The following is an 18,968-nucleotide window of genomic DNA, read 5'->3' on the forward strand; positions in this document are numbered from 1 at the left end:
CAACAAAAGTTACTTATAGATTACAAAGGAAAACATAAGCAAGGTCATCACCATCAATATTGTTTTTCTTTCTATGATGCACTGAGGACATATTATCACTTCTGTGATATATCTGCTGAATGTATAACTAAGTCTGATAATTAAGGGACAGCCTGGTAAACAAGCACTCAAACAAAACAAAACAAAAAAAGCAAGTAATCAAACAAACAAGAGCCTGGACTTGGTTTTCAAATAGGTCAAGGCCAAAAGGAAAGAGTAAGTGTATTAGGCTGTTCTTTCATTGCTATAAAGAACCATCTGAGGTTGGGTAATTTATAAGAAAAGAGATTTAATTGACTCATGGTTCTACAGTCTGCTCAGGAAACATAGTGCTGGCATCTGCCTCTGGGGAGGCCTCAGGAAACTTAGAATCATGGCCCAAGGGAAAATGGGAGCAGGCACTTCATCTGGAGAAAACAGGAGCAAGAGAAAGAGTGCAGGGGCGAGGTGCCACACATTTTTAAATAATTAGATCGCCACGAACTCAGAGCCAGAGCTCAGTTATCACCATGAGGTTGGCCCCCTTTGTTTGGATTTCATTTTCTGTTTTTTTTTTTTTTTTTTTTAACTTTTTAGAATCCACATCCAGGTTATCAGCTTTTTGTTTTTCTACCATAATAATAAATTTGCTTGTTTATAAACTTTCCTCTAATTCTGATATGTAGTATTTTTGTTATCAAATTCATAATGTTTTCTAACAAAAATTGTGACCTTTTTCTTTGACATATTAGTTATTTAGAATGAATTGCTTACGTTTCAATAATGTAGACTTTCTAGTGTTTTTTATTTTATTTTATTTTTAATTAAATTTAGGTGTAGTCAGAGAACATATTCTGAATGGTTTCAATCATTTCAGATTCTTATGGTTCAAAATATGATTTATTTTGATAAATGTTTTCTGTCTACTTGAAAATAACATGAAATCTTTTAGTAAAAAAAGTCTCTTGCTTTTATTGTTTTGTTCTGGATGTTCTCTCTTTTGTTGAGAATTAAAATCACCCACTATAATTATGAATTTTCAGTTGTTTTATTATTTATTATTTTATTAGGCTAATTTTTGTATTTTAGAATTGTTTTTATCTTCTTAGTGGACTCAGCCTTTATAATTATGCAGTGTTAGTTTTCATGCTAACTAATGTTTCTTGTTTTAAAATCTACTTGGACAAATATTAGCACAATTATATGAAGATTATTGTCATTAGTTTTTGCATACTTGATCTCCTTTTTTTCTCATTATTTTACTTTTAACCTTTCTATATCCTTTTATTTAAAGTGTGTCTCTTGTAAGAAACATATATTGTTTTATTTTAATCCAATCTGACAATTTTTGTCTTCTAATTAGAATACTTAGTTCATTTGCATTTCATGTAATTACTGACACATTTGCATTCAAATCTACAATACTGTTATTTTCTATTTATCATTGTGCTTCTCTAATACTTCCTCTACTCTCTTGCTGTTTCAATTATCTACTGCAGTGCAGGTAATTCTCCCACAAAACAATATTTTAAAGCAACAACCATTATAGTTTTCCTTGTAATTTTCAAGGCCAGTGGACTAGGTATAGTAGGTGGTTATTCTGTTCTTTGTGGTATCAACTGGAGCATTGGGGCCAGTTACATGAGGGCTTGTCTGGCCTGGAATATCCACGATGGTTCACTCACATGCCTGACAGTTGATGTTCAGTGTCACCTGGGAACTCAGCTGGGGCTTTTAAGTGGAACACTGTAGTTTTCTACAAATAGCTTATTCTCATGACTGGAGCTTATTGCAATATTGTGGCTAGGTTCCAGGGGAGGACATCACAGTTGTGACTGATCCAAGAGGAATGACAGTGAAAGATGACAAGCTTCGTAAGGTCTAGTGGGCTCAGATCTTTTCTTTTCTTTTCTTTTCTTTTTTTTTTTGATGAGACGGAGTCTCACTCCGCTGTAGCCCAAGTTGGAGTTCAGAGGTGTGCGATCTCGGCTCACTGCAGCCTCCACTTCCCAGGCTCAAGCAATTCTCTTCCCTCAGCCTCCCAAGTAGCTAGGACTAAAAGTGTGCGCCAATACTCCTGGCTAATTTTTGTATTTTAGTAGAGATGTGGTTTCACCATGTTGCCCAGTGTGTCTCGAACACAAAACCTCAAGTGATCCACCTGCCTCAGCCTCCCAAAGTGCTGGGATTACAGGCATGAGTCACCATGCCTGCGAGAATTTTCAGCCTGTGGTCTCTACTATATTTCATTGGTGAAAGCAAATGATTCATGGAAAAGGGGAATAACCTCCATCTCTTGGTGTGAAGAACAGAGAAGAGAGGAATTGCTCAGAGTCATGTTTGGAAATTACCTGTAACATCCATCTTCTTTTTCCTTTTATTTATATCATTATCTCTATGTATTACCAAGATAGTTATGCGTTATTTTATTATTCTTGTACATTCTTGGATGGCAGTTATTTTCTAGCCTATTAAAGATATTATTACTTTGTCTCCTGACTTTTATTATTTATGGGGAGGAATTAACTCTTGAGTTTTTGTTGTGCTTTAAAGGTAATATTTTTCTTTAGTCTCTGGCTGCTTTTAAGACGTTATTACATTGTTTAGTTGTCAGAGTTTTATTGTGATTAGGCTAGTGTTTGTTTTGATTTGTTTTGTTTAAACTGGTATTTACCTAACTTAAAATTTATAGTGTTTCTCTTATCTGTGACTTGATTTCATTTTTCAGTTTTGAAAAATCACCAGAAATTATCTCCTGAAAATTAAATTTCTACTTCATTTTCTCATTCCCCTCTTTTTGAGTGACAGAATTTTCATGTATTCTTTTGACTATATCTGGGATTAATGCAGATTAATGGTTTCTTCCAATTCATTTATTTTGATTGTATCTGTTTCTATTCAGCTATTAAATTCATTTATTGAGTTTTAAATTTCAGTTATTCTAAGTTCCAGAATTTCTATTTCATAATTTTTTTCATAATTTTATATCTTCTGTTGAATATCTCCACTTTATCTTCAATTCATGTTTAATGTATTGAACATTATTTTGAATTTATTATGTGATAAACTTATTTTCTGAATATGCTATAACTGTGATTCTACTGCCTATTTTCTGTATTGTCTTTTGGCCAAATCTTTTTATTTAGAAAAGTGTTCCAACAACTTGAGGTTTTCTCTGTTTTATTTTATTTGAAAGAATCAGATAGATATGGCAGAATAGCAGGGACAAAATAGACTGAAAAAATTATCAACATAGTCTAAGGGATTTGGGGGATTGTATCTAAAGATTTGGCATGTATATTATCAGATTCTGCAGAGACTAAGAGAGAGTAGGGATGAAAGCATATTCAAAGAAAGAATTGTTGAAAATGTAGTTTTGCTTTCATCAAAAAGCGTTAGTAATTATAGATCACATGTTCCTACTCAGTAACTGAAGTCATTTGAAGCTGACTTTAGTCCTGAAAGGGCTGGTCTATGTTTGGTTCATCTTAACATTAGTTCCAATGGGAAAGTCTGGAGTTATTATCAATGCACCTCATTTTTATTTGACTTTGAGCTTTATTTTTTTTAATGATCCCCCCCATCCCAGTTCTGTGTGTAGGTTGAGTTTGCTGAACTTCTGTGTATCTGTCTCACAGTTTTGAGATGGACAGATATTTCAAACAGGAATACAATATCAAACACCAGCCTTGCCCTCTGAAATTCTTTTGCTCTTTGATTCAAATTCTGAAACTCTCCTTTCTTTGGAAATACCTATTTCCTTGATAGTATTCAGAAATATTTGCAATCAATTGCTCAGCTTTTTAAATTGTTTTTCATGGAAGAATTGATGTGAAACACTCTATTCTCATTGTAGCAAGTGTAGTTTTCCCAGTGTGCTCTACTCTTGTGAATTTCATCTAAATTATTTTTCCCTTTGCTTTAAGTAACATTTAAGTTACTGTACTATTACAGTGCCAAGAGTTGGAAGATGAGAAAAGTTTGCATTCATTATTTTATCTGCTTTTTAGAAAGGGAATGGATCTTTCTCTCTCTTTTTTAAGTGTGTTTAAAAATTGGGCTTTTCTCTCCAGTATGTGACCTCAGCCAAAACTTAAAAATAGAAGAAAAATTCTCATTTATGATTCTACTAAAACTGCAATGATAAGCAGTTCCCTATTTGTTGTTTGTTCCCACATGGTTTATTCTCCATTTTTTTTCGTTATTCCTTAATATATATAAAGTAGAGGATGGCAGGTTTCATATAATGCCTTTGATTTGAAAAATATTTTCTTCAAAATAGTTGAAAGCTATTAAAAATGTACATATATGTACATTTTGTACCTACTGTCTATACTCTTTCTTTCCAGAAAATAAGGTCACTCTTATTTAGAAAATCAGAAATATCTAGTAACGTATGTCTTTCTCATTATTATTAGTTATAAATATTTTAAAGCAAGACTATCCCCAATAGTAATGATTGTCTTTAAGACACGATAACCAAACACAAAATAACAAGAAAATTAACACATAAATATAATGACACCATTTATTCTTTATGACAGGCAGTGTTAATCCTTTTGTATTCATTATCTAAAATAACTTGCAGAACTTATTTCAGTACTAAAAATCAGAAATCAGGGTTAAGAAATCTGCAAAAGATTATATAAATAGCAGCAGACACAGAAATACAACTCACATTTGACTCTTAAGAGTTCTCCTTAAGCACTGGATTAGTCAGGGGTCTCCAGAAAGACAGAACTAATAGCATGGATGGACAGATAGACGACAGACAGACAGACAGGTAGGTAGATAGATAGATAGACAGACAGACAGACAGACAGACATGTAGAGATAGAGACGGGATTTATTAGGGAAATTAATCACATGATTATGGAGACTGAGAACTTCCACTACAGGCCATCTGCAAGCCAGAGACCCTGGGTTGCTGGTAGCATGACTCAGTTTAAGGCTGAATGCCTGAGAACCTGGCAGGGCACTGATATAGGTCCTGGAGTCCAAAGCCCAGAGGACCTAGAGCTCTGATGTTCAAGGGTAGGAGAAGAGTGTGTCCAAGCTCCAGGAGACACAGAGAGCACAGTTCACCTTTCCTCTGTTTTTCCTGCTTCTGGGGTCTACAGTCATTGAATGGTACCCACCCATATTGAGGGCAGATGGTCCCTACTCATACTCACACAAAATCTCTTCTGGAAGTGCTCTCACAGACACGCCCCTAAATAACGCTTTACTAGTTCTCTGGCTATTTCTTAATCTAGTCAGATTGACACCTACAATTAACCATCACAAGCACTTTTTTTTTTAACTTTCCCACAATTAAACGCCATTATTTGAAAGCAAATGGCTAACAGTGAAGGAATTCTGAAGATCAGTGCTTGAAGATCAACACTGATTGTTCCGTGGGAGAGAGTAGGAAGAACTAAGGGAAGAAAAGAAAGTGTTTAGATGTTGGGAGCAGCATATATGCAGAGTGGCTATGGTCTCCAATGAGTCACCTCTTCTACCCCTACATTATGCTTTATCTGCTGTATAAAAATAATTACATGTTTTGACTTAAAGAACTCTGAGTTCATCATAACTCATACTTTCTTAAGATTGATGAGCTGGTATACCACAGCAACAGAACTATATCATATAGTTTATGAAATGCAGTGTGCTGGAGGAATCAAAGAGGGTCATTTTACCTCAGACCTAGAATTATTTTGGATAGTAAAAACCATTTAAGATAAATCACATGTGTGAAGTATTATCAGTGTATGACACCGGAAATAATAAATAGACATATAGTGAAAAATAAATGAAGTTAACATAAGAATATAACAAAGGTGCAAAATATTTTGCAGCTTAAAAGTACATAAAACAGAAATAGGCATTTGATTATTTTTAATATGTTAAACACGTATATACATTTGTTTTGAATAGTCAAGATATTCAGTAACACAAAATATAAACTAAAATATAAAAATTATATCATGAATTCTAAAGGCAATTTAATATACCAGAACTCTATATAAATGTGTATATGTACACCTATACATTTATAAATATATATTTCCATATTTCTATATAGACATACATTTATATGTGTACATAATAATTAAGCACTATTTATATACATATATAATTTAATTTAATGTACTCAATACATCTTGTTTTGCTACTCTATTTGGCCCTATTTGCTATATATACTATTTTCAGACTTTGCCTTATATGATATAAATATCCTCTTTAATGTTACTGATGGAAATTTATAGCAAATTCTCATAATTTCTGTTTGCTATTTATTTTCTCAATATAAGTGAATTTTTCAAGCTAAGACACCACAAAAAGTGAACCAGTGTATGTGCAATGAATGTTTTCTCATACAGCTTCCTGAATAAATAGTCACCAAAAAATGTTACAAAAACAATCTGCCAAGCAAGGAACACTGTGCTTATTGCTTTTGGTTTAACGATTTGTAACTACTGTTTGCTTAAAAGTATAATTTATGTCTCTTCATAACATTAAAAAAGAAAAAAGAACAGTAAGGTAAGAGTTAAGAAAGAAGAGAGAAAGAGAATGAGAAAATACTTAGATAATTCAGAGATTTCTTGAGATTTTATTTGATGACTCTAATGACTAATGATGTTGAACTTCTTTTGTACATCACTTATCTTCTGTATGTCATCTTTAACAAAAAGTCTATTCAGATGTTTTGCCCAGTTTTTTTTTTCTTATGAGTTTTAAAAGTTTATATTTTCCTGGTATAAATCCAGGAAAGTTATAATTTCCCAATATATATATCTCAGTCTGTGGCTTACCTTTTCATTCTATTAAGAGTGTCTTTGGCAAAGCACAAGTTTTGATTTTGCTAGACTCAAATATATCAATATTTTTCTTTTCAGAATTGTGCTGTCGGTGCCATACTTAAAGACTCTTGCTTAATCTAAGGTCACATAGAGTTTCTCCTATATTTTCTTCTATAAATATATCTTATATTTTTATACTTTTTATTAGAGTCTATGACCCACTTTGAGTTTTGTGTTTTCTTTCCTTTGAACTGTGAGGTATGTGTCAAAGTTCATGTGGTTTTACATGTGGACATCCATTTGTTCCACTATGATTTCTTCAAGACTCTTCATTCTCTATTGAGCTGCCTTTGTACCTTTGTTAAAAGTCACTTACTGTATTTGTGTGGGCACACTCTGTTGACTACTGTAACTTATTTGAAAATTATTTTGGCTCTTCTAGATCCTTTTTATCTTCATGTATGTTTTAAATTAACTTGATGATATCTGAAAGAAACCCTTCTGGGATTTTGACTGATTTGTTTAAATTTTGGAGAATTGACATTTTAATAATATCTCTACCCATAGAGTACCTCTTCATTTATTTAGCTCTTTGATTTCATTCATCAGGACTTTTTTGTTCTTTTCTTTTTTGTTGTTGTTAAGTATACAGCATCACAATCAACTGAATATGGGGATTTTTATTGAGATAAGTAGAAATTCACAGGCAGTAGTAAGAGGTAACACAAAGAGCTCCCATATGCATATTTTCCAGAGTGGCATTATTTTGTAAAACTATAGTAAAAAGTCACAACCAGAATATTAAGGGTAATCAAATTCACAGTTCTTATTCACACCATCCCAGTTTTACTACTATTTATTTATTTATTTTCATGTGTCTGTAGATTTGGTTCTGTAGTTGATCACTTGCGTATTTTTGTCCAACCACCATTTTGATGAAGATTCTGAAAAGTTGCCTCATCACAAGGATCTCTTGTGTTAGTCTTTTATAGCTACATCCTCTTCTGTGGTCCCACCTCTGTTCCTCACCCCAACAACCTCTCAGTTGTTCTCTATTTTAAAAATAATATCATTTTGAAATGCCATATAGATGGAATCATAGAGTATGTATACCACTGGGATTTTAAAAATCATTCAGCATAATTTTCTGCAGTTTCATCCAAGTGTTGAACATATTAGTCATATATTTCTTTTTTATTACTGATATTTCATGGTATGTATGTACCATTGTTTGTTTAAGCATTTACCCAATGAAGGATATTGGTCCATTCTCAGTTATTAGCTCTCACAAATTAATCTAGTATGAACATTTATTTACAAATTTTTTGAGCATAATTTTCTTTTGAAAATGCTAAAGAGTATAAGTTCTGGTTACATGGAATTTGCTTGTTTAGTTTATTAAGAAACTGTCCAATATCAACTTTAAGTTATTTTTTGTATGAGGTGTAAGTAAGGTTTAGACTGATGTTCTTTTTTCTTTCTTTCTTTCTTTCTTTCTTATTTTTTGTATGGATGTCTCATTGCTCCAGCTCCAGCACCTGTTGTTGAAAAGGGTTTTCTTCCTCTAATGAATTGAATTTCTTTTGAAAATTTGTGAAAAATGAGAGGCGCTTATTTGTGTAGGTCTAATTTTAGGTACTCTACTCTGTTCCATTGATCTGTGTATCTATCTATGCATCTATCACCAGTCTTAGCTACTGTCACTGTATAATAAGGCTTAATATTGAATAGTGTTATATACTTTATTTTTCTTTGTCAAGGCTGTTTCAGCAATGCTAGATACTATGATAAGCTTATCTATTTGTACAAGAAACTGGATGAGATCTTGATAGAAATAGTATTAAGCTTATAGAACACTTTGAGAAAAAATGACATCTGTACTTTGTTGAGTCTTCCAATATATGAATACAGTATGTCTCTTCATTTATTCAATCTTATTTGATTTATTTCATCTATATTTGTTAACATTCAGCATATAAAATTTGTGCAAACATTTTAAAGTATATGCTTGAGATATTTCATTTCTTTTGAAATATTATGAATGACATTTTAAAAAATTTTTATATAATCATTTACACAAAATGCAATTAATGTTTCTTTGTTGCTTTTGTAATCAGCAACCCTGATGAACTCACTTATTGGTTCTATTAGGCTTTTGTAGATTCCTTCAGATTTTCTATATAGCAACCGTGATATTGATTATACCAGTTTGTTTCCAACCTTTACACCTTTCTAATTATTTTTCTTGCCTTATTGCAGTGACTATAATCACTTTATGTTGTGTAAGTACTATTTTGAATAATAGTGGTGAGAGCAAACATGCTTGCATTGTTCTTGATTTGGGGGGCACACTCAATCTTTGACCTTTAATTATGTTAATAGCTGTAGCTTTTCTAGATGCTAATTATCAAGTTGAAATAATTCCCTACTAATTCTAACTTAGAGACGTTTTGTTCAGAATGGATGTTGAATTTTAAAAAATGCTTTTCATGTATCAGCTGATATTTTCACACAACATTTCTTTTCTAAACATTTGATATGGTGATTATACTGACTGATTTTTGAATTTTGAATCAGTCTGGCATCCTTGCAATAAACTACACTTTGTTCGTGGTTCATAATTCCTTTTGTACATTGCTTGATTTGATTTTCCATTATATTTGAGGATATTTACTTCTATGTTTATGAGACATATTGTTCTATAGTTTTTCTTGATTTTATTTTTTATGGTACTCTCTATGGTTTTAGAATCATGACAATGCTGATGTCCTAAAATGAATTGGGAACTGTTCCTTTTCTTACATGTGTTGAAAAAGATTTACATTTACCCAGTGAAGGATACTCACTCTGTTCTACAGAACTAAATGTACATACACATACAAGGGAGTAGTAGCTAAACTGGGAAAATGTGAATAAGATCTGTTGATTTTATTACGTCAATAGTCTTGTTGTGACTTTGTACTACAGTGTGTATATGAAATGTGTATATGGGAGCTCTCTGTATTATTTCTTTCAGGGTATTGGTGTTAATACTGTTTTAAAAGTTTTTACACTGCTACACTGATAAAACAGGAAACTATCTAGATTTCCTTTTAGAATATTCTAATTAAAACTTAATTCTTTTAATGATTAGAGAACCAACTGGATTAGCTATTCCATCTTGATTGAGTTTTAATAGTTTGTGGTTTTGAGTATTTGGTTTACTCCTAACTTAACACATAAGTATGTAAACATAAAGTTAACTATAGTATTCTCTTGACACCCTTTTAATAGCTGGAGTCAATTTGAAGGAACATACTTTTAAGCGATGTATTATTGTATTTGTGTGGGGGTGTGTATTTTATTCCAATTTCTTTCTTTTGATTGGTATATTTAGACTATTTCTATTTAAGGTAATTATTGAAATGTTAGCACTTAAGTCGCTTATTGTATTATTTGCTGGCTGTTTGGTTCCTCTGTTTCTAGTTCCTTTGTTTCTCTTGATTTATTTATAGTGTCTTTGAGTTTATCTCTTCGTATAGTTTTAGTGGTACTTACTCTGGATATTATAATTAAAACTGTGACACATCACAAACTGATAATATCAACTAATGAAAATCTCACTTCCATCTAGGTCCTTTTTGGTTCAATTTACATCTCTAATCCCATTTAATGTACCTTTCCCACTTTCAAATATTATTGTCTTGAGTATTAGATGGTGGTATAATTTTTGTTTCAATCATTAAATGTGATTTAAAATATTAAGGGAAAAATAATCTATTTTATACATCCACACTTCTGCTTTTACTGTTGTTTTTCTTTTCTGATACTCTAAGAGTTTTTCTCTCATCGAGTCCTGTCTTTATGAGTAACTTCCTTGAGCTAATCCTTAAAAGTAGGTTTGCTAGCTACACATATTTAAGTTTTTCTTCATATGTGAATGTCTATTTTACTTTTATTCATAAAGGAGCGTTTTTGAAGATGTAGAATTCACAATTGATAGGGTTGTTTTTGCTCTTGAAAAATATAGTGCCTCTTGTTCTGGACTCCACGATTTTGGATAGGCACTGTCATTTGATTTAGTGGTCCTCTCTAGGTAATGCATTGTTTCTCCCTGGTTGCCATCAAGATTTTTAATTTGTATTTGGTTTTCAAAGGTTTAATTATTATGTGACTTGGCATGGATTTCTTAGAATTTATCTCATTTGACATTCTACTTCTTGAATCTGTAGGTTTGTGTCTTTCATTGAATTTGGGAAATTTTCAACTATTATTACTTTGAATATGTTTTCATCCCTACTGTCTCCTAGTCTTTGGGAAATCTGATAATATACATGCCAAATTATTAGGTACAATCCCCCAAACCCCTTAGACTCTGCTGATGTTTTCAGTCTATTTTGTTTCTGCTATTCTGTAATTTCTATCTGGGTCTTTCATATAACTTCTACCTATTTCTTTGCTGACATTTATTTTTTTATATTTTGAAGAAATTTTGTAATTGATTCTTGCAGGTTTTTTTTTTTTTTTTTTTTCTTTTTAGCAGGCATGACTCTTTAGATTTAGCACGCAGGTACAGGCGTACATTTGTATCTGTGGTTCTGATAGAATTTTAATTTTTAAAGCCATTTCAGTGATATTGTGGCCTACTTTGTTTTACTGAGGTTCCTACCTGTCCCTGCTTGTGCTGCCTGACTTGGCAAAAGGAGTTTTTATAGGATGGGCTGTCTGGCGTCTCTACCACAGGCCGAAGAGTCTCAGCCTGACTAGAACAATGAGGTTCTTGTTTTAGCACGTTTCTATGTGGTGTCCCTTCACCACCCTGACAGCTTTGATCAGGGCAGGGGCTTCTTAGGCTCAGAGAAGTTTCCCTTGTTGTTCTGCTTGTGATCTCTGAGTGACTTCTTTGCCAATGTCCTTCAGTGTCTCCAGTGTCTCTAAGCAAGAGAGGGAGTCTCAAGCTCACGTGGACAAAAAGACTTTCTGGGCTAAGTTGCTTATTGTGTCTGGATCCTCTTTGCTGGTGCTATCCAGCTACCTGGAGAGCCAGGGGACACAAGCCAATGGAACCAAAGAGACTGCCTGGGCCAGGAGCTTGTTTTCTCAGGGCCCCTCTTGCTGGTGCAGCATCTTTCCTTAGGTCATAGAGTCTTTGACTAAGTAGGGAAAAAGAGTGCTTCCCGTGGCTGCTTATTATTAGTGGGGCTCATTGACTCCCCTTGTTTCTAGTGTGAGGTTTGCTGGTGTTTTCAGATGGACTCTTGTAAAATCTGGGTGAGAAATGAGTCTATTTGGGCTGCCTTTTGTTGGTAGTTTGACCCAGAAAACTACATATCTGGCTCACTTTCTCCTAGAAATATATTTGTATGGCTTTGGCATAAGAGTAATTCTGATTTCATTAAATGAGCTGAAAATTGTCCTTGTCTCACCTATTTTCTGGAAAAGATTTGTAGAATTAATATTATTTTATTCTTAAATGTTTGCTAGACATTTTAAGCACAGATATTTCAGCTATTAATAGTATTTTCTCTGGTGGAAGGTATTTAACTTTAAATTAAGTTCGTCTAAGATGTATGGGATTATTCAGGTTATGCATTTCAACCTGAATGAGCTATGAGAATTTATTTGTTTCAAGAGATTAGTCCATTTCAATTAAATTGTCAAAATTATGGGCATTTGATGTTTTGATATATAATCTTGTTATACTCAGTGTCTGTGGAGTCTGTAAGAGAGCCTTCCTGCTCTTCTTACTGTTTTACATAGTCTGAATTTTTATATATTCTTTTGTATTTATATTTCCTTTATATTGGTCAGAATTGCTGACAGACTTGTCAATATTACTTTTATTTTTCAAGGAACCAACTTTGTATTTTCTTGCTGTCCTATAGTAGTTTTTCTTCTCTTTTCAATGTCATTGAATGTTTTTTCTGATTTTTAAGAAAATTAATAGAATAACATTAGTTTTACAGAAATTGAGTAGATTATAAAGATGATTTCTGTATAACCTCTGTACACAATGTTTCCGCTATTATTGTCTTTCACGGGATAAATTTGCCATAATTGATAAACTAATACTGATACATTATTATTATTAATGAAAATCGATAGTTTACATTAATATTTACATTTTGTGTTGTATAATTGTATAGATTTTGACAAATACATAATGTCATGTATCTTCCATTAGAGTATCATATAGAATAGTTACCCCACCCTAAAATCACCTGTACTTCAACTACTCATCCTTTTCTCCATATCTCCCCCTCCAACTCAGAAAACACTGACATTTTTAGCATCAATATGGTTTTCATATTTTCCAGAATTTTAGATATTTTGAATCCTCCCGTATGTATTTCAGACTGGCTTATTTCACCTAGCAATAGCCACTTAAGATTCCTCCATGTCTTGTGTAGCTCAGTAGCTCATTTCTTTTTATTGCTGAGTAATATTTTATTGTATGAATATATTATAGAATTTTAAATCAACTTGCCTGTTGAAGAACATTTGATTTCTTCCAATTTTGGGCATTTATGAATAAAACTGCTATAAATATTCATGTGCAGGATTTTGTATGGATGTATGTTTTTGACTCACCTGGGTAAATACTTAGGAACACAATTGATAGATTATAAGGTAAGACAATTTTAGTTTTGTAAGAAAATGTCTAGACTGTCACCTAAAGTGGCTGTACCATTTTGAATTCCCACCAGCAATGAATGAGAATTCCTGCTCTTTATTTTCATCAGCTTTCTTTATTTTCAACTTTGTTGAATTTTAGCCATTTTAATATGGTATATCATTGTTTTGATTTGAAAGTTCTTAATGACATATGATGTTGAGCATTTTTATATGCTTACTTGCCACCTGTTTATCTTCTCTGGTAAGGTTTCTGCTAAGATCTTTTGTCCATTTATACATTAGATTGCTTGTTTTCTCATTGTTGCCTTTTTTTGTATATTGCGGAGACAAGTCTTTTATTAGCTCTGAATTTTGCAAATATTTTCTCCCAGTCTTGGAAAATATTGACTTGTCTTTTTGTTCTCTGGATAGTGTTTTCCACAGAGCAGAAATTTTTAATTTTAAACAAGAACAAAATCATTTTCTTCTTTCACGATCATGTTTTGATGTTACATCTAAAAACTCATCAACAAACCTAAGGTCATGTAGATTTTCTTAGAAGAAAATCTACCATCTTCTAGAAATGTTACAGGTTTGTGTTTTAAGTTTAGGTCTGTGACACATTTTGAGTTAATTTTTGTGAAAGGCATATAATCTGTGTCTAGATTCACTTTTCTTAAAGATGAAGTCCAGTTGTTCCAAAAGTATCTGTTGGAATAACTATCCTTTATCCTTTGAAATGCCTTTACCCTTTGTCAGTAATTTGATGGGTTTTTACGGGTTGATGTCTGGAGTCTGTGTTGTGTTCTGTTCCATTGGTCTATTTGTCTATTTTTTTCACTGCCAATACTACACTTTATTATTTTCTTATTTGTGCCACAATTATGTTTAACCTTATAATCTATCTTCTTTCTCATAATGCGTAAGGTGAAATCTTGTATTATTTATTTCAGATCTTTCTTCTTTAATGTAATAACTATATTATGTTACTTTAAGAATTGTTTTAGATGCATCCCACACATTTTGATGCTGTATTTTCACTTTCATTTTGATAAAGATATGTTAAGCCTTCCTTGAGACACCCTCTCTGATCCATGAGATTTTTAAACGTATGTGTAGCTTAGTTTCCCAATAATTGAGGATTTTCCAGATATTTTTTGGCTACTTGTTTCTTTCTTTCTTTTTTTTTTAATACTTTAAGTTCTAGGGTACATGTGCACAACGTGCAGGTTTGTTACATATATATACATGTGCCATGTTGGTGTGCTGCACCCATTAACTCGTCATTTACATTAGGTATTTCTCCTAATGCTATCCCTCCCCCCCCCTCCCCACAATAGGCACCAGTGTGTGATGTTCCCCTTTCTGTGTCCAAGTGATGTCATTGTTCAATTCCCACCTATGAGTGAGAACATGCGGTGTTTGCTTTTCTGTTCTTGCGATAGTTTGCTGAGAATGATGGTTTCCAGCTGCTTATTTCTAGTTCTATTATAGTCACAAAACATATTGTAGTCTCAAAACATACTTTGTAGCTATAATAGAACTAGAAATAAGTAGCAGAAAAATATCTTCTTTAAAAAATATTGGCAGGCATGGTGGCTCATGCCTATAATCCCAGCACTTTGGGATGCCAAGGTGGGAGGATCACTTGAGTCCAGGAGTTTGAGACCAGCCTAGGCAGCATAGCGAGACCCCATATGAAAAAAAAAAAAAAAAAAAAAAAAAGAAAAGAAAGAAAAAAATTAGCCAGGTGTAGTTGTGTGCACCTGGACGATTGCTTGAGCCTAGGAGTTCAAGGTTACAGTGAGCTCTGATTGTATGACTACATTCTGCCTGGGTAACAGGAGACCCTGTCTCTGGGGGAAAAAAAAAAAATTGCTAAGGCTTTTTTAAAAAATAGCCACAATATGGTCTATTTTAGTGACTGTTTCACATGCATTTGAGAAAACTGTGTTTCCTGCTTTTGTTGGGCAGAGTCTTCCATAAATATCAGTTGGATCAGATAAGTTGAGTGCTTTTCAGAGCTTCTGTATCCTTATTTATCTTCTAAATATTTATTATGTTAATTAACAAGAGAAGAGGATGAATATTCTGTTTATTTTTGGGGGTACTTTTTTATCTTTTTTTTGAGACAGCGTCTTGGTCTGTCGCTCAGGCTGGAGTGCGGTGGCACAATCTTGGCTCACTGCAACCCTCACCTCCTGGGTTCAAGCGATTCTCTTGTCTCAGCTTCCTGAGTAGCAGGCAATTCTCCTGTCTCAGCCTCCCAAGTAGCTGAAATTACAGGTGTGCACCACCATGCCTGGCTAATTTTTGTATTTTTTCTAGAGATAGGGTTTCACCATGTTGGCCAGGCTGGTCTTGAACTACTGACCTCAGTTGATCCACCTGCCTCAGCCTCCCAAAGTTCTGGGATTACAGGTGTGAGCCACAGTGCCCGGCCTGGAGTTCATATCTTATATCTTCATCTGTACTGCTGTCTTAGGGGAAAATTGCTTCTATTTTATCTTTTATGCTTAAGTCTCAGCCAGTGTCTTCTACATTGGCACAGAGTAAATTTTTATTCAATGCACTTTGTATGAAAAATGTCTTAATTTATGCACAGTTTACTTTGGAAAACTATATAAATGACCCCGGAGATCCTGACTGGCAAAGATGCACTTTTACCCAATGACATTATGGCTTTATACATGCATGTGAAATGGATGAGACAAAGTAGTAAATTAGAAATTAACCTCGAACATTTTTTAGAAATATAATAAAATCAGGTTTCATTGTACAATATATTTTGCAACTCATAGTAACCATATAACCATTTTTAAATTACTTAAGCCTCTCCAGAAAACTCAAAGGACCATCCAAATTTTCATCCGAAATGAGTGAATAAATGCCTCACTACATGCATTTGTGTTTTAAGAAGGCAATATAATACATATTTTTCTCTACAATTATACTACCTCCATCTTGCTGATCCAAATTACACAAATATATTTTAATGCATATTTATTTTTGTCCTTTAAACTAGTAGATGTACTGAATTGTATAGTATAAAATAGAAAGCAAATGTAGAATATTAGCTCTGATTAGAATATATTCATCAATTTGTCCATCCCCTTCCATGTGGCTATATAGAAAAACATTATAATTACAAAATCTATGTTTTAGTGGAGTAGTTACCTAAAGGTTGTGCTAATAGTAACCGGGTTCTCAACAGCTAATGCAATAAATGTCCTCTCTTTCATGTTGCCACTGGGAGTTTGTATCTGGATTTTAAGCATTTGAATGCTGTAAGAAATCACATTTGGTAATACCTGAATCAGTAGTGGGCTTTAACAGAACCACACGTAAAGTTGCTTTAATTTGCCATCTTACATATTAACAGACGTCAAGTCAGCTGGTAATATTTCACAGAATGGTATATTTTGCAGTCATCTCATTATTAGATGTGTCTCATTTAAGATTCTTAAAGTAGCTTGGCTTTTTTCTAGGCTGTTACTCTTTGCTGTTTCACCGTCTTTAATTATTCCTCCCTCTGCATGTATTGAAATGAAATGCCTCAAGGACACCGTGATGGTAACACCGAGCAACATTGTTTTCTATATCTTGGGGAGGATATTGTTAAACCACTAGGCAAAATAGAAAGGTGGATTTAATTTGCATCAAATAAATATATTAAAGTTAAATGAATCAAAGATGCAAATACGTATTAACATCCAGCTAAGAATGCTTAGGAATTGTTTTACTTCTAAGTATTCAATCCCATCACCTCTACAGAAGGAAGTGTGGCAATCTCTTCTCCAGCAGGGCATGTGTCCTGTCAAAACATTGTTACTTTGGATACAAGGTCAGAATGTAAAACACATGTCAAGGCCATTGCTTCCTGCTCCTCTGTGTAGTGTAGCAAGTTGTAAGCATAATATTTTCCTGATTCATCTTCCTTAGACAAAATAAGTACTCCTTGGTTTCTATGATTTAAACAAAAGGAAAATAAGAAAGTATTGTTTTGAAGGGAAGCCTTTTAAAAAAGTAATTAAATAAAATTTTCCCTTATAAATTTCAGTGTTCCAAAAATATTTCCATGAACTGAATATTTACTACATTTGGATATTATATCATTTTTCTGCAAGCATTATATGCACAAGCTTAAAGATCAAGTCCTTTTTCTAAAAACCGCATTAGATAATTTAAATTACCAATTCTGCAACAACCAAAAATCATGCAATCAGCAACACTATTTAGACTTATTAATAATCTAGATGATAAATCTAATCAATTAAAATTTCCATGATCAGTAGTGATTTTCCAAGATTAATACCAGTATTTGCTCATCTTTTCAAGCTCTCTTATTGTGAAGTAAGACATTTATTTTTGTAATATGACTTTTTTTCGCAATGATATAAACTGAAGTTTGAGTAAACCTCTTAGATTATATTTGAGAGACGTGTTTGAAAGGAGCCTTCATATGTAAATTATTTGGGATTTCTTATTCTGAATAGCAAGAAAATCATATTTTCTGTGACTCAAACAATTGTGCCTCCATATTCATGGGTTCTGCATTTGTGGATTCAACCAATCACAGACTAAAAATATTTTTAAATAAATTGCACTTGTACCGAACACGTACAGGCATTTTCTTGTCATTATTCCATAAACAATTCAGTATAACAACCATATATTTAGCATTAAATTTTATAGGTAATCAAGATAATTTAGAGCATATGGGAAGATGTGTGTAGGTTTTATGCAAACGCTGTCATTTTATGTCAATGACTTATATCAATACCACAGATTTTGGTATCCAAGTGATATACTGGAACCAATTTTCCATGGATACCAAGGGATGACTGCAATTATATTTCTTCAAGTATATGAACACATTCTACTTTTTGATTTTTAATTCAAATTGATTATTGCAAATCAATTGCCTACATATACATCACTAGGTAACTACAAATGGGATGGGTTTATCTTTCATATCAGAGAACGTATGAATCATTAATAAATATTTTCTTACATAATTCGTTGTCAGGCTTCATTAGCTAACTACTGTGTCAAAGTACCAAGGTATTGAAAACCAAATTAATTTTACATTTAATTATTGTATTCTAACATCTATTGATTTTCATTCATTCACTTATTCATTACAAAATTATTTTGCAAATAAATAAATGAATGATTTTCCTTCTCAAGACCTTCCATATCCTTCAATATTAATATTAGAGAAAAACTAAATGAAAATAGATAATGTTGAACAGTATACGACCTGAAGCTAAATGATCTATTGCTGAATTTGCAGGTATTAACAGCAAAATTTCAATTTACAAAGATTAGAGAGAGCTTAAAATATTTTTGAAAATCACAGATCTCTTCCATAAGGAAAGGTAATTGAACATAAAAGTTAGAAGAGGGAAAAAAGTCTATGAAGTAAAATCACCATATAATAAGATAAAAGACAACAAAACAGGAAAAAATTATATGAACTAGATGTGGAACAAAGACATTATGGTGAATAGGCAGAATATAATATGGGCATTAAACACATATTTACAAAGAATGAGATAGCTACAACCA

The sequence above is a fragment of the Mandrillus leucophaeus genome, unplaced genomic scaffold (genome assembly GCF_000951045.1).
Source record: "Mandrillus leucophaeus isolate KB7577 unplaced genomic scaffold, Mleu.le_1.0 Scaffold739, whole genome shotgun sequence".
Lineage (NCBI taxonomy): Eukaryota > Metazoa > Chordata > Mammalia > Primates > Cercopithecidae > Mandrillus > Mandrillus leucophaeus.